The 16,904-nt window shown below is 39.0% G+C and overlaps 1 long non-coding RNA gene across 1 annotated transcript in view; it reads right to left on the reverse strand.

Annotated features, from left to right (window-relative positions):
• smfn overlaps positions 1–16,904 on the reverse strand; it is a 79,675-nt gene that overhangs the window by 14,289 nt on the left and 48,482 nt on the right. The window contains exon 5 of the long non-coding RNA XR_004928213.1: positions 5,791–5,899. This is a non-coding gene — a long non-coding RNA (small fragment nuclease). The remainder of the gene's footprint in view (positions 1–5,790; positions 5,900–16,904) is intronic.

Raw genomic sequence — 16,904 nt, forward strand, 5'->3', positions numbered from 1 at the left:
AAGATTTGATTTAAAATCCCCAAGCGATGAGAGCCTACGACCAAGGAACTAAGAAAGCTTTGGCTTTGACGGTTACGCGCACCACCAGGCGGGCGCCTTCTTCAACTTCTTCAGAAGTTGAACGATTTTAGTTGTGCATGTAATCTTAGTGTACCAGCACTGAATCTTAACACAACTCACCAGCGCTGTATTTTCTTTTCAACAACGTTACTTTTTTATTCAAAGAGTCCAAAAAGATACATTTTTGTGTTGTAAATTTTTGGGACATTTTTGACCAAACAATCCTATATGCAGACCTCTCAACTTTTATCAAAAGCTAAGAGTGAGGTTATGTTAATTTTCGGAGGGGGGTGGGGTGGGGGGGGTGACGGAGGCATGGCTGACTGGATCCTGGAAGAGCCGGTCCAGTCAGCACCGTCTCTTTTTTATCTGACCAGACATGGAAGTAGACAAATTACTTTTGTTAAAAAGTTAAAGAAGTGACAACACGTTATTGTTCAGTTAGTGGGTTAAAACTGAAAAAAACACACAACCATTCAAATAATACTGAATTAAATAATAAAGTAGTTTTAAGTTATTGGCTGTATTATTACACTCCTCTTAAAGAATGGAGAACTGCTGTTTTTATTTTATTTTGTTAAAGAGTTCCACTCATGCAGAGTCACTCAAGGCTCTTCCTCTTCAGTTATAATAAACCACTATTTAGTCTTCTTTTTCAGGCAGAAGACAGTCAGACCTTTATGACACTAAAAAGAAAATAGTTGGTCAAAAAATAAACTTCTCAAAACTTTCTGTTGTTTGGCCACATTGATGTCTCGAACATCAGTGTTGACCTGGGACCTTAAAGTCGGGGACCTTGGGACATTAAAGTATCAGACCTGAGTGTAAGACTAGAAGAATAATCTTAACTTTGATGCACAATTAAACTCTGTGGTCCGGTCCAGCTTTTTCAAACTGAGACAGCTGACTAAATATTTTTTATCTATGCTTTAATTACAACTTAGATTGCTTCACTTCATTTCCTTCCGGGCTTAACAAAACTCTTGTGTCTTGACTGCAGCCGGTCCAAAATGCAGATTTTCTTTTAACTGCTACCAAAAAATAAGAGCACATTTCTCCAGTTTTAGCAGCAATTATTTTGATGTTTTTATTGTTTGTTTTTGTGGATCTGCATTTTATTTTACATTTTGCTGGCTTTAACTTTTTATTCTGTTTTCAATTACTAGTTTTTAGATAGTATAAATAATGCTGAGTTGAGAATATTAATAGTTTTTAAAAAGAGGGAAATATGGTTGTTTTGCAAAAAGAAGTTCTACAAAAATGGCTCAACAACACAACGCAATCTTTTTTTCCCTGACTTTAACAAGAAAATATTGTAGTTGATAAAAATGCACAATATGAATTATCAGATTCACACCCAGGCAATGAAAATACTACAGATTATTATTAAACAACAGGTTTGTTTATCATTATAGATCTATAACATCATTGGTGAATGAGGCTGAATTTAATCAAGCCTGTATGGTCCGACATTTTCCCCTCAACACTTGAATCAGACATGGGTTCACGCTGCGTCTTTACGCATGATCCAGATGCTGATGTTCCCCCTCTTTTCAGCTCCACACACTTCTAGCCTGTTACATTTTATAACCATTATCACCTTTCACAGCAACAGGTTTCTCATCTCAGTCTCCGCACTGACCAGACAAGTCTCTATGGCGCAGCGCGCTCTGGTGTGTAATTACGCAAGCCGAAGGCTGAGTTTGAAGTTGTTCTCTGAGCACATTTTGTTTGTGGTCGGAGCAGACAAAATAATGACTTTCTGCTTCGCTTTTAGCGCACTAATTGTCTTAAATGGGGAATCCTATAGGAAATATATCACTTTTTCTGCATTGCAATCCCAGAATTTAAGAGCATAGGCACAGCTTTTCAAGCTCTGCACCTCACTGGTTCCTAAGTGACGGTAGAAAACGTCTGGTACCCGAATAATTTATATTTAATGATACCGGATTGAGGCAGTAAGGTGGGCGGGATTTTACCCCAATTGGTGTGCTGCGCGCGAGGGATAAACAGTGGGAAAAAGACTTTAAAGTGCTACTTTAGAGGGAACACGAAGAATGATGGGTCTGAGCTGAAGCCCCTGATGTTACAAGTTCCTTAAATTGACCCTTAAAAGTATGCACCTAAATTACATGTAACGTAATTATGTGCACCTGAATTCAAGCGCAAGGCAGCACGCCCACCAAAGCACCACTGGTTCTGTGTCATTAAACAAAAGAGCATAACTCTGATCACTCTTCTTGCTCCTCTGTTAACATGAACTGCAGCAGGAATAATTACTGATGGCCACGAGCTGTGAAAGAAGCTGAAACAGCTTTGCAGAGGGCGGGGTTTAGACATAAATCTCGATGAATAGTTCTGTGAACGGATCATCCTATGGCTGGACGATAATTCAATAATGATATATATCGATAGATGTTCACCAATTATAGAAAAAAAGGGTCAATAAAAAGTTCAATAGAATAACAGTTTTCCTTCGTCTTGCATTCTAGCCATGTAGGTTAATATTACAGTCATTACATCCTCCCACCCAATCACAAATGCAGACTCAGGAACCAAGCTCTGCCCCCTTTAAAGAGTTCAGAAAGCATGTTATTTTTTATTTTTTTGAAAAACTTGTAGTTTTGGTAAAAAGTTGGTTGAATAAAGGGTTGAGTTTTAATTCAGTGTTCGTGTGTGCTGTATCTAAAAATATGTTGCTAAGCAACAGCATGAATGGCCAGGGCTGCACCTAAAATATATGTTTTGAATTTGTTGATAATTATCGATATCGATCAATATGATTTCCATTTTATCGATACACTTTTTTTCTATATCGTCCAGCCCTAGATCATCCGCAGCCCAGATATGCTTTGTTATTTTTGTGCATGACAAATGCCAAGTCACAAAGCCAATGCATGAGAGTTGAGAGCTATGCCTATATGGTAAAAAGGACTGCTGATATAAAGACCAAGGGTCATATTCCCAAAGATTCACAGAGAGCTCTTAACTTAGCCTAAAACTTCTTGCCAAGGAGTTTTAGTTTAAGAGTGATTCAGGGTGCATTCACACCAGCCCTGTTTAGTCCACTTTAATCAGATGTTAATGTGCAATTGAACTATGATGCAGAGCAAAAAGGCGAACTCTGGTCCGCGTCAAAACCTTGGTCTCGGTTGGTTAAACTGAACTCTGGAGCAGTTCAAATACATATGGGAATGCCAAGCGGACAGGAGGCTACTCCAAAAGTAGGAAGTGGACTACAGCACAGGGCAAACTGGGTAAATACAATAGTAACTGAACAATACTAATTGAGTAAATCATATATTGTAAATACCTTGCTTGAGATGTGTGTAAGCACATCAGCTCAATGAAGCTGTATGCGCCCCTGCTCTCCTGTCTCCACCTCATACGGAGCCGTCTCACCCGCTTTGTAAAATATAACCGTCTTTGTTCCTACCAACCTCTTTTCTTCTGTGTTTCTTGGTGCAGTAATACCACAGCACCACCACAGGCAAGGGGTTGAACAGGTTGGTCAAGTTTGCTTCATTTGACAAAGTGCAACGTGAAACCAAACCACACCAGCTTAAAATTTGCAATTTGGTCGGCAATCAAACTGAGTCTAATGGACTATCAGGTGTGAAAATTACCTCAGACACACACACACACACCCAACCCCCCCCCCCCCCCACACACACACACACACACATCCTTGTTTTAAATACTTACTGAGGACATTTCCTTTACACTAATGGACTTCCATTCATTTTCAACTTTGTATGGTCTTACCCTGACCCAAACCCTAACCATTACCAAAAAAATACTTCACCCTAACCTAGTTCACACCTTAGACCTAAACCTAACCTCTAGCCTAAAAAACAATGAGGACCAAAAAGTCCAAAATTTATGTTTATGAGAGATAACTTTTCTTCTTTTTGCTCACCCATAGACCAACATTTTCCACTTAACTTTCCAGTAATGTGCTTGGATAAAGTTAAATATTAGCTGCCCAACTGCTGTCTCTCTTCAACTTTCTCTTCTTTATCTTCCTTTCTCTTTATATCCATTTTTATACATACACTGCTTTAATGCACATTGATCTGACAATGTATGTTGACCTGACAGGACAGACTGTGCCGATGTCCACGTGGCTCAATACATGTCTGGTGTGCGCTCCACTCTGACAAACTGTACTCCAGTGACAAGCAAATGTCTGCATGGGTGACTCAGAGAGAGCTGAAGGTAGAGGAGCTACCACATAGAGACAGAAACATCTCAAGACAGGATCTGCCGCTATTTTGGGCAAATAAATGTAAAAAAATTGTGAGGGCAGGAAGAAACGCTCGCCCCCTTGGATAATGGTAGAGGAAACGCTTTGGTCGATTAAAAATGATCCCAACACTAAACGAGTGTGAAAGGATCCTAAAGCTCTATTGCTGAAACCTCAAATGATAACTTTAACTTCATCCTACATATTAGTTTGTGTCTTTCAACATGCTTATACTGTACTTCTTTATGAAATGCATGGTTTCCTGTAGTAGATTTTTAAAACCATGGTGGTGGTTTGATGTTTGTGGTGGCGGGGGTTAGATGAGATGACATAAGCATCTAATTTGCATATTTGTTTATACAATTGTGATCCAGGCTGTAGGAAGCTTTTGTTGATAAAAAAAAGTGAAAAGTGATTAAATGTGTTTGGAACTATCAATGACATTTAAGGAATGATTTATGAATTATATTACATTGCCTGTATCCACACTGCATAGAACAAATTATACCAAAAACACAGTTATCAGAGGCACACAAAGTTAATGAGGTGAATAAGTGATTGTGAGAATCAAATTCAGGGAATTATTTCAGTGCAACAGCTTCAGAGACAAAAAAAAGACTATTTTAAAACGTCCTCTCTGCTCTCTTTGCTCTGACTGCTGCGGGTCTCTCAGGGTGAGGCAGCAGCAGCTGTGGTGTTCCTGGGAGACAGTGCTGAGGACAGTAGGAACTAGCTTATACCAGCTCTCGCTGCTGTATCAATACCGCAATTCCAGAACGATTATTGCTTTCACGTAAAGTCGGCATTAAGACGGAATTACTCGCTAGACTTGTTGCTAGTCGCTTTTTGAAAGAATGTCGCTAGAGGGGTCTCAAAAGTCGCTAAATATAGCAACAAAGATGCTCAATGGGCAACACTAGACTGTTGTCTTCTTCTCTCATGACAGCAGCAGACCGTGCGGGAGCCGCTAGAGAGCTTCGCACCCAGACAGGAAGAAGCAGGTGGTGTTTTTTCAAAATACAGTATATTTTAATGTTTCATGATATTTAAATTAGTTTCAAACTCTGATTATAGTTAGTATAAATGCTCAAATATAGGCTATACATACATACATACATATAATATATAGTATATCTTATATGCTTTACATTGGTTTAACAAATATTAAAAAAAAATATTCTAAAAGGTGTGGCAGCTTTTATTTCACCATGGAGGTGCACCACGATCAATTACATATAGTGGAAAACCTTAAATATTTATGAAAAACAAAATTCTATTTCTGCTAATTCATACATTGAGAGAAGTCTATTTACTTGGGTTCAGCTTCCTCAGCAGATCATCTCATCCACTCAAAATACATTATTCTCAGGTAGTGCAACTCTTCTAGTTAGGCTTTGATCTGTCTGAGCGAGGATTTGACCTAGATTGAACCGGCACAACACTGGGCACATCAAATGTCAGGCAGTACTTAGTCACTAAATTACCTGCAGAGCTCTTTGATGGTGCTGACGTCAATAATTCTGTAGTGAAGATGGTACATGAATTGTGGCATATACTTGTCTAGGAACCTCTTGTCTGCATGCACAGAGTTGCCTGGGGAAGAAATAATAAAACATGAATAATAAAGGCTTAGCCTGCCATGTCTCTGCATTTGAACTGCATAGCTTAAACAGGCAACACAGCAAGACAGCACAGCAAGCTAGAGTAGTAATCTGTGTTAAACAAGCTTTACTGAGCAATATAGCTTTAAATACATAAAAATACTCAATATTAGAGTATTTCATATAACCACAGTAGAAAAAGGACTACATGCCATCTAATTCAAGGGCTCTTATTTTACACACACATAGGGGTTTTGAGGAGGAGTTTGTTTTTTCTTACAAAAAACGCAGGGATGGGAGGATTTCAGCCTTGTGAAAAACTCTTATTAGTGCGGCAACTAATGATTATTTTAATAGTTGACTAATATATTGGTTGTGGTTGGCCTTGTACAAATTGTATAAGTTTTATCAAGCTCCCTGTTTCTCTTGTAAAACCCAAAGTGTATGCTCACCTTAGATTTATAGTGTAGCGGTGAATGTATTGGCTCCGACACCATGAAGTCCTAAATGACTTCATGGTGTTTGAGTTGAGACACACGTTTGGAGCCATTTGTGCCGCATGAGTGGCATCTAGTCACTGTGTGGAGAATCAAGAGAACCTCCCCTCGTAAATGGTAAAATGGTAAATGGCTTGTACTTGTATAGCGCTTTAACTAGTCCGACGACCCCGAAACGCTTTACACACACATTTACACCCAGTGGTTGAGCCATGTCAGGAGTCACAGCTGCTCTAGAGCAGACTGAGGCACTCTTCCATGGTGCCTCCCTCCACGAACACAGTATGCAATTGTGCAGTTAAAAAACAGGTATACTGCATGTGACACTTAAATAGTTATGACTTGATGAATGGAAAACAGCTCGGTATGTTGTGTTATGGATTAGGAGACTACAGAGGCTGGGGGCTGCGACAAACACATTACCAGGAAAACAGCAGATAACTCATAAAGCCTTGTGTTTTTCCAAGTCATCTTAAATAAGCAGCTTATTAAGGGGAAATGAAAAGTGAGCTGCTGATTGTTCGAGCCTAGACCAAAAAGACATTGCCTCCAGTCAAATCATCCCCTACAAGCAGGGGAACAAGAATCCTGAAGAATCTGTGAAAGAAGGAACCCAAAGAACTATGATTAATTATCCTGATACGGTGGAGACACCAGTAGAATCCTAATCCAACCACTTTATATGCAATAAAGTCCATGTTTGCCATGTGCTCATGTGACCATGGCGTAAATGCTTTCTTTATGTTGCATTCTTGATGTTTGGACTCTTTACATGTTATAATATTGTTTTATTTTAATTTGTACTGCCCAATTCCACTGACTTAACTGACTATGTTTGATTTTGTGAGTTATGACAGGTATACTGTGATGCTGAATTATGCTGATCATTATGGTTATATGATAAAGAATGAAAATGGTCTGCTTCACGTCCACACACCAAGACCTATGGTTTATGCAATCATTTTAGCCTGACATAGGAAGAACTAGGATCTGAAGATCCTTAAAATACGTGGTAATGGCAATTTCCACCGTCTTTTAGATGGGGTGGCGTTTTGTGGTGGTAAAAGGCCCAGCCCATCTTGTAACGCCCCTTACTGGTACTCTTGAATTTGTAAGTATGGAAGTGATGGATGTTTATCCATGGAATAAGTGAACGAAGGACCAAGTAGGAGGTTTTTAGAGTGGAGGAAGAGTAGACAGTTTTGACCTCGTTAGTAAACAGGCTTAGCTTACCTAGTCTAAGGTAAAATTAAAATAATGTACGCATAGGACCTAAAACATGCCTTACTCAATTAGTTAAGCCCTAAATTCTAGATAAATGCTAGGACTGTGATCTTGAGTGATAACTGGTGAATTGGTCATGCTGATTATTGACAAATGTTTCTATTGATGTTTGTCCAGCCCATTTTTTGGAACTGCTTTCATTGTGCTGTGTTTTTAACTGTTTTGTTATGATGTGCCTTTTGGGCACATCGACAGGGGACTGTTACGGATTAGCAGATTACAGAGGCTGGGTGGTATGAAGAACAGTTACCAGGGAAACAGTAAATATCTCACAAAGCCAAGGACGTGTGGCATGCATAAACAAATGGATAGTTATCTTGGGGCAGAATGGACGTGGATATCCCTGGAGCCAGACTATTTCATTCTGATAATCCCATGTATCACAAAGGCCATATGGGAGGAACTGACCAATCTTGGAGCAGGCTTTGCTCATCCACATAAGCTGAGATAACCCAGAGTGGGACACTGTCCTTCGTGTTTTCGGATATCTACCCAACTAGGACTGTAAAAGTTAATACATAAATGTGCATTAACGCAACTTCCTTTTAACGCATAAGTTATTTTTGATGTGCAATTAACGCATATGCTCCCACACTTTTTGGAGGTCGTCTGTGCTGTAGTTTAAACGTTATTTAGTTGGGGTCCTGCCAAAGCATGGCAATGAGGAGGTGCCTCCCATGCATTGCATTACTATGCACCTCTTACTATGCACCTCTAAACTAACTCTTTATTCTTTATTATTCAGACATTAATGCGGCCCGAACCGTAGCGTGCACCCCCACAATATTGGTATCAAAACGTGCGGCTCGGTCGGGAATGGTGTGCAATTACTTTTATTGGGGTTTCGAGTTACCATGGCAACATAATTAGCAACCCCCCCCCCCCAAAAAAACTCTATATAGGAATGAATGGAGTCGGGTAGAGAGAAAGCCTCGAAAAAGCCTAGAAATGACCATTTTCAACGCTTTACTGTGTCATCATACTTTCACCTACAAACACCAGTTAACTTCCAGTTTGTAGATATGCCTTTCATCTACTCAGAAATAAAAACAACATGTGGATATATTTTATGGCCTCTTCACAGTTATTCCTCAAAGTTCATGTCCAAAATTCAGCGGACTCATTGTTTATAATATAAGTCTATGGCGGAATTCTCCAACTGCCAGAGTGGCCCACTCTAGCGTTTTCAAAGATTTCACAACTCCAAACAACTTCAGCCTACTCGCTCAATTTTCACTCTACGTAGACAAATTATACACCAAAACATATGAATCTTTTTCAGGATTCAGGAAATGTGACCCTCATTGGTGTAGCATTTGTAGATTTTTCGCAAATCACCTTAGAGCGCCAAAAAGTCCAAACGCTGTCCATTGATTTTCTATGGAGGTGTCGTGAAAAATGACACCTAAAAATTCCAAACAACACATGTTTTCGCAACGTCACTACTCCTAAACCGTTTGATGTACAGGCACGAGACTTTCGCACATGAATGTCGAAACCCTTCTGGCACACACAGAAAAGGGATTTTGTGGATAACTGTTATGGTTTTGCCGCAGGAACAATTTGTTCGAGCGTAGTGAATGTGCAAAATCCTGAAAACGCTTTGGACTTGCATCCTTCCACATGATCCACTTTTTACTGTGAGTGAGTCTCCATGACAACGCTGCCAGCCAGAGGCTCCTAGGAGGTCAGGGACATCCTCCATTGGCTTAGCATGGCAACTTTCGACGCCCACTGCAGTGGCTGTGATGAGCGGTACGGTACGCACAAAGAGGCAGGACCCTCTTTAAATTTCTTCAGAAATTTTCTGGTTTTCTATTACAACTGTTACTCAAATTTTTTGGGGAAAACAGCTCTACTCTGTCTCGCCTCCTGTCCACCTGTCCTACTTGGAGTTCCCAGCTTTGGGTGGCGGGCACCCTCAGTGGTGGTTGAGAGAGAGAGAGAGAGAAAGAAAAAAACAAAGAACCCTTGCATTTTTTATTGTTTTTAGCAAAAAACATAGCAAAGCATCATTCCATATGCAGTTATTCACTATTGAAGCAACACTAAACTAAATAACGAGCTGCTGCTTAAAAGTGTACTCACATGTAAAGAACAGCCAGAAGAAAACATGTGACACGCTTTATAGACAAAATAAACATTCTTGAGAGAAACTTTCCCAGGCAGACATACAACAAAATGAAATGTTTAACGGTGCTACATGCCAAGCAAACAGTTTGATATATGTTTGACAGGCTTTGTCTCATTTTACACGCACTGACAAGTGCTTTTTCTAGCACTCTGGCCCCTGCACTGATCAAACCACCATGTGCGTTTGTGTGTGTCCCCATGGAACAAAACCATTTCTTACGCAGCAGATTTCAGAAAGCGGAGGAAGAGATGAATCTGCTCAGCGCCTATATATGCTATAACCTATAAAAATTATTTTGCTGCGACCAAAAATCCAGCACCATGAGGAAACAGGGGGAAAGCAACAGTACATTAAAAAACAAAAAAAATCTTTCAATTTACATGGCCCTTTCTGGACACTGGTAGGAAACCGGAGTACCCTGAGAAAACCTACATATGCATGGGGAGAATGTGCAAATATGCAAAGTAAGGCTGTCTGAGGACATGATTCAGGGAGTGTTAAATGTGGCTGTAATGGAGGAACATGGGACGCTGAGGGGTTTGCATCTCTGATCCCTTGTGGTGAGATCAACAGAACGATTGCAATCATCCTGTCATGCTTCATTGTTGTTGAGAAATTACTTCCTCTTGTGGCACCGACATCCATTTCTGCCTTTAGTCCTTTAAGCTCACATTTTTTAACTTCAAGGTCTCTTTTCTGCTGTTCAAGGAACTGAATCTTTTCAGTTTTTTCTCCTCCAATAATCCTTTGCAGCTAGCTCCGCAGCAGCTTTTCTTTTTGCAGCAACACTGGAGTGTGCTGAAGACAAACTTGATTGTGATCCTTATAATGCACAAGCATAATCTCTATTAAGCAGTTCACAAAGGGGTTCCTTTACTGCTTCACTTTCAAAATCACCATCTATGCCAGCAATACTTTCATAGCTGATTTTAATCATATCCTTTTCATTGCCTCACAAGCATTGGCAAGACGCCTACAGTGACGTAATCTCTTATTTGTATATAGATGACCATAACATTGTTAATTTCCATTTCGAATGTGTCAATGTGAGCGAAAACCTTCTGGGATATCTGATTTTAAATGCCCTCTTGTAAGTAATAAAACAAGAGTAACAAGCCTTTGGTTTTTCCTTAAACAGTATGCGTTTACAAGCAGATTTATTGATTAGACTGGATTTAATATGTGAAAAATTACCAAACAGAAATTACAAGGCCAGAGATAAATTGGTAATTCCTTGATATTAACAACAGGTTGTTAATATCAAGGATATAAACAAAAGGTTGTAGGCAGAGAGACCAAAGTTGCAGGCTCAGCAACGACAATGTCCCGGCAGGGAAGAGCTGGCTGAGGAGTCCTTAAGTATACTGCTTGACAGGTGGAATGAGTCCGGGATGATTAACTGCGGCAGGTGGAACTGAGCAGTGATGGAGCGGAAAGCTGGGCTGTATAGGAGGTGGAAGGTGCTGAGAAATATCAAGGGTGCAGCAGGCAAACTGAACCCTGACACTGAGTTCTTTTAAATCAAGATTAAAAAAACATTTGTTTAGAATTGCCTTTGACTGTTCTAGTTAAATTGTTTTACTGAAATATCATTAGTTCAAGTTTGTAGTCCAAATGTTTAATATTTGCTTTTAGTTTCCATTTTCCCATGTTTTATTTTGTTTCATTTCTTTTATTTACATTTTATTCCAACTTGCTTTTATTCTGTTTTATTTTCCTATATTTTAATCATGTAAAGCACATCGCATTGTTCTTGTACTGAAATGTACTACAGAAATAAATTATTTTGTTATTTTTAATACATTTTTCTTTTATTTATTTCTATTTCATGTATTTATTTATTTATTTAAATTTATGTTTTATTATTTCTATTTCTTATATTTAAATGAGGGAACAGGATTTTCTCTGCGGGGCCATGTGGCTCTGTCTTGTCAGGTTCAACAGTAGTTTCTACGGGCGGGCCACGATGCTAAACAATCTTAAGCATTGGGCTGCATTGGTTTCAGTTTGAGAAGTTTTTCGAATAATTTTTAGTGAGCATTAAAAACTGCCAAATAAAAAACAATTTGAGCATAGGAATGATGTTGCTGCTGCTAATTGCATAAATATGTATTTTATCTGCTTGTAACACTGGAGATGATGTGCATTTTGATTACAGCAAGGATTAAAGCAAAAATAATCAATTTGGCACTTGCTTATTATATAAATATATACATTTTGTAGTCAGTCCATATTTTCCTGGGGACATGGAGGTCATGCCACATTACATACCACAGTTGCTTATTGTGCAAAGTCAACTTTAACCAAATCCGTCAGTTTTAAAATATCTATTGGCAATTCCTGTATCTCTCACCTTTCAGCTTAAGAGCCTTGGTGTCATCCTGGACAGCCCTCTTCATCCACTCCTTTACTTTCCACATCCATAACATCACCTGGTTAACTTATTTACATCTTAGCAGAATCAAGCAAGTTCTTCCTTCAGACCTTTGCCCAACTGGTTTACAGTCCTCCCTCTGGGGGACACCCAGAAAACGCATCCATAAACTGCAACTAGTACAAAAGACAGCAGCTTGCATCATTATACCATCTACTTCACACCTGTAAATAAAAAAAAGCACGAGTGGATTTTTAGGCCCGAGCAGGGAAGCGCTGCGAAGGCCTATTGTATCTTTAGTGTTTATTATTATTATTATTAGGCCCGAGCAGCAAAGCGCTGCGAAGGCCTATTGTAACTGCAGAGTGAGTTGGGCCAAACCGTAACACGTAGAAAGCTGAAATTTTTTACCTAGGTAGATCATGGAAAAACATGAAAAAAATTCTCTTGGGGGTATGCTCTAAAACCCACAAGAAGTCAGCCATTTTGGGTCAAAGGGTAAAATATTGGCAGTTTTTGCCTCCAACTTAAACGAACTTGTCCTAGGCATTTTAAGCTATCGCTTTCAAATTTTTTCAGCGTGCAGTTAAGACATGGGGGATTGAAAGTTATCAAAAGTTTGAAGAAATATCCATATTTGCCTTCGTTATGGCACCGCAAAAATCAAGTTTGTGCAAAACCATTAAAAACGCATAAAAACAGTAAGCCCCAAGCCATGCTTTGTCTGAGAATTATGAAACTCGGTAAACACATGTACCTTCTCCGGCCCTACAAAAAAGCCTCTTGGAGCAATGGTGTACACCTTACAGGAAGTCAACCTTTTTTCATCAAAGATGTCATTTTCTCATATTTTCTTGTGTTGCATATGATGGAACTATTCCTACCGGATTACAGTTATGACATTCAAAGTTCCTCCATAAATTCTTCACACATAGAGGATCAAAAGTTATGGGGTAAGAGAGCTTTCTAAACAGATTTGTACATAAAAGGATAGTTGTGTCCATATCAGTCAGAAGTTGTGCATAACAAACATTTGTAAACTCATAATAATTTAAATCACATTCAAAAGATACAACATACGGTTTAAATAGTTACAACTTCAATAATAAATACAAATTTCAAGTTTAAATTTGTGCTTTACTCTTTATGAACACAAACAGCAGCGGCTGCTTGAGAATACGGATTTTTTCTTTGAGAATACGAATTCACAACAGTGGTCTGACGTCACGGTTTCCAAGGCTGGTTAGTGGAGCACAGAGTGCGAAGATAGGAGCCGCGCATGCGCTCTTCAGACTGACCGTCTCTGAATGCACCGTGGCTGCAGCTTCATTCCAGACAGCGCAGAGATCACAGTGGTAAGTTAAACACTCCCTTTTCTGCTGCTGTTGTTTAAAAGTACATTTTCAGATCGTTTGAGGCGAGAACATTATACTTTTAAGCTTCCCTACGTGGCCTGTTTACAGAGTTAGTGCATCATTTTAATAAAAAGTCCGACGTTGAGCGTCTGTGCCAACTGGTAGGTTTTTTAAGATTGACAGCCTATTTCCTACTTTTATCTTTAAAAAACAACAACATTGAGGATGGTATTAAACATGTGATCACGTTGAAATTGTGACTATTTATCTGTAAAGAATTAAAATGAAAACATAATTTTTATAACAGTAAAGGGAGTAGGGTTAAGCTACTTTGTTGCACCTACTAACCTTCACAGCATTGTTCATTAAGGAAAAGTTATTTCTGTCTGCCCACCTTTACAATGATTAATCTATAAATTATGTGCAGTTAGTTTAGTTAATTCTTTCAGTGAAATGGTAGAAATACCAGAGAAGGGAAGCCATTTGTTACATTTACTACTATATTAATCTGCATGTTAACCACATATAGTTTTATGGTGTAAAAAGGTGAGAATTGAAAAAACAATTATGGTAACATTTGGCATTTTTTTTATTTACAGTAAGAAACAGAAACAAAAAATGTGAGGATAAACACTTCTGTGCCGATCCTCCAAATATTTTTTATTGAAGGGGACCTGAAACCAGCCTTCAGGCTTAACAGGGCCACCATCGTCCTCCTCCTTCAGCTGCTGCCCATCAGAAGGTCCATGGATGGCCACAGGAGATAGAGGTGACCCTCTGCTGGTTGGTCTGTGGTGCATCCTATAGGGAAACAGCTTGGCAGTAAGACCTCTTACCTTCTTGTCCTTAAATAGAGCCAACAATGACACACAATTGATACATAGATTATATAAATTGGATAGAAGATTAAGACAGATCAGCATATTACCTAAATTACAAGTTAATTTTATATTTGGTACAGGTCAAGTGGAGGCACGCTACAACAGGCACCACGCCAAGGCTGATAAACATCGTTGAGTGCGCCTTTGGTGATCTGAAGACACGGTGGCGTTTCATCTTCTTAAGGGTGCTGGAGGTCCGCCTGACGTTTGCCCCAAAAGTAATCGCCGCCTGCTGCATCCTCCACAATATTTGTATAGAGGCAGGGGACCAGCTAGATGAGGAGGACGAGGAGGTTGACCCAGAGGAGGATGACCATGCTGAAGACAGGAAGCTGCTCCAGCTGGCTGCATGTTTAAGTGAACATGACTACACCTGACCCAATGTAGATCAGTTCTAGTCATGTACACGTGCTGCTTCATTTCATTTTTTTCACTACCTGGAAAAATACATAAAATAATCAGTAAATTAATTTCAATTCCAACTATTTTTAATTGTATGTTTGTAGGTGTTGTCTATTTGTATAAGATGTGAATAGAAGTTATTTCATTGTTTTAAACCACGTTAGTAACTGTTAATTTGTTGAATATGTTACACCTTCATTCTGTTCCAAAGTTAAAACATTTGTCTAAAATAAATATCTGTATTTTTTTCATATATTGTTACTATTGTTTTCTTTCCCTCTTTCTTCTCTCGATTCTTCGTGTCCTCACTCAGAGGAAACTCACTTAGATAGGAAAAACATTTATAGAATTTATTTATAGATTTATTTATAGATTTTATATTAGGGCTGGACGATATAGAAAAAAGCATATTGATAAAAAAAATGCATATTGATCGATAGATAATTATCAAAAAGATTTAAAACCTGGCTCTTATAATATTGCTAAATGACTTACTTTTAATATATCACACACAAACACTCAATCCCAATTTAATTCTTATTTAACCAACATTTTTAATTATAACTGATTTTTTTTTTTATGAAAAATGACTTAACTTAAGAGACCTGGGTGATGTTATTAAATACTGACAAAGAATAAACTAAAGTGACCAGCGCTGTTAGAGAAAAACTTGCAGCCCGGAACTTTTTTATCGCGGATCATGAGTGGCGAGTAATTGTTTGAAGCCAGGTTTTTCAGCTGCAGAAAACAGCAGCAGCATGTCCATCACTATGAAGCACGTTACTGCATGCGTGATGTCCTTACGCCGCCAGGACGCTTTGTCATTTTATCACAAAGAACGGAGCCCAGTAGCTGCTATACCTGCTTTGTTTTGGAAGAACTTCCATAAGATTCCTAAGAAGATGACGCGCAGCAGCGGCGGGGCTGAAACAGCTCGCGCTGCTGCTGGTGTGAGCGGCTTACGTGATGAAACAAGTTGGTTGCGTTACCCGACTTTGTTTTTACCGGTTCCTTGCAAATTTTACAGTTCACTGTGGTTTATTTCAGTCAGGCTGGCGAACAAGTAAAACCCCGTTTTGGGACAATTTCCTCCGCCGCTCCTTGCTGCGACATATTCACATGCTCTGTGTTGTGGTTTGAGAGGGCGGAGCTTTGTGACGGCGTGCCTGGGTCCGCGATTACGATTGTTCGAGAGGAAGCAGTGACTGCAGCATCAACTAATATAGGCTAAGAGGAAGGAAGGAAAACTGTCTCTATAACCAACTTTTATCGACACTTTTTTCCCCTTATTGTGCCACACGTCTTTCGACTGATATATATTGTTATTAAATTATGGTCCAATTCCATTTTATATGCTGCTGTCATTCTTTGGAGACATTTACAATTTATTCCAGCAATTATTGAGTTAATAAAGCAACACGCGTCAGCCTGATAAACACAAAACAAATCAATCACTCTTTTTTTTTTAAATTACGCACTAACTCTGTAAACAGGCCACGTAGGGAAGCTTAAAAGTATAATGTTCTCGCCTCAAACGATCTGAAAACGTACTTTTGAACAACAGCAGCAGAAAAGGGAGTGTTTAACTTACCACTGTGAGCTCTGCGCTGTCTGGAATGAAGCTGCAGCCGCGGTGCATTCAGAGACGGTCAGTCTGAAGAGCGCATGCGCGGCTCCTATCTTCGCACTCTGTGCTCCATTAACCAGCCTTGGAAACCGTGACGTCAGACCACTGTTGTGAATTCGTATTCTCAAAGAAGAAATCCGTATTCTCAAGCAGCCGCTGCTGTTTGTGTTCATAAAGAGTAAAGCACAAATTTAAACTTGAAATTTGTATTTATTAGTTATTGAAGTTGTAACTATTTAAACTGTATGTTGTATCTTTTGAATGTGATTTAAATTATTATGAGTTTACAAATGTTTTTTATGCACAACTTCTGACTAATATGGACACAACTATCTTTTTATGTACAAGTTTATTATGGAACCGCTTTTACCCCATAAAAAGTTATCAAAAACATTTTTGCTACGTCCAACCATATTATTTTGACAATTTTTTTAATGTGAATT

Source organism: Fundulus heteroclitus, unplaced genomic scaffold (genome assembly GCF_011125445.2).
Source record: "Fundulus heteroclitus isolate FHET01 unplaced genomic scaffold, MU-UCD_Fhet_4.1 scaffold_109, whole genome shotgun sequence".
Classification (NCBI taxonomy): Eukaryota; Metazoa; Chordata; class Actinopteri; order Cyprinodontiformes; family Fundulidae; genus Fundulus; species Fundulus heteroclitus.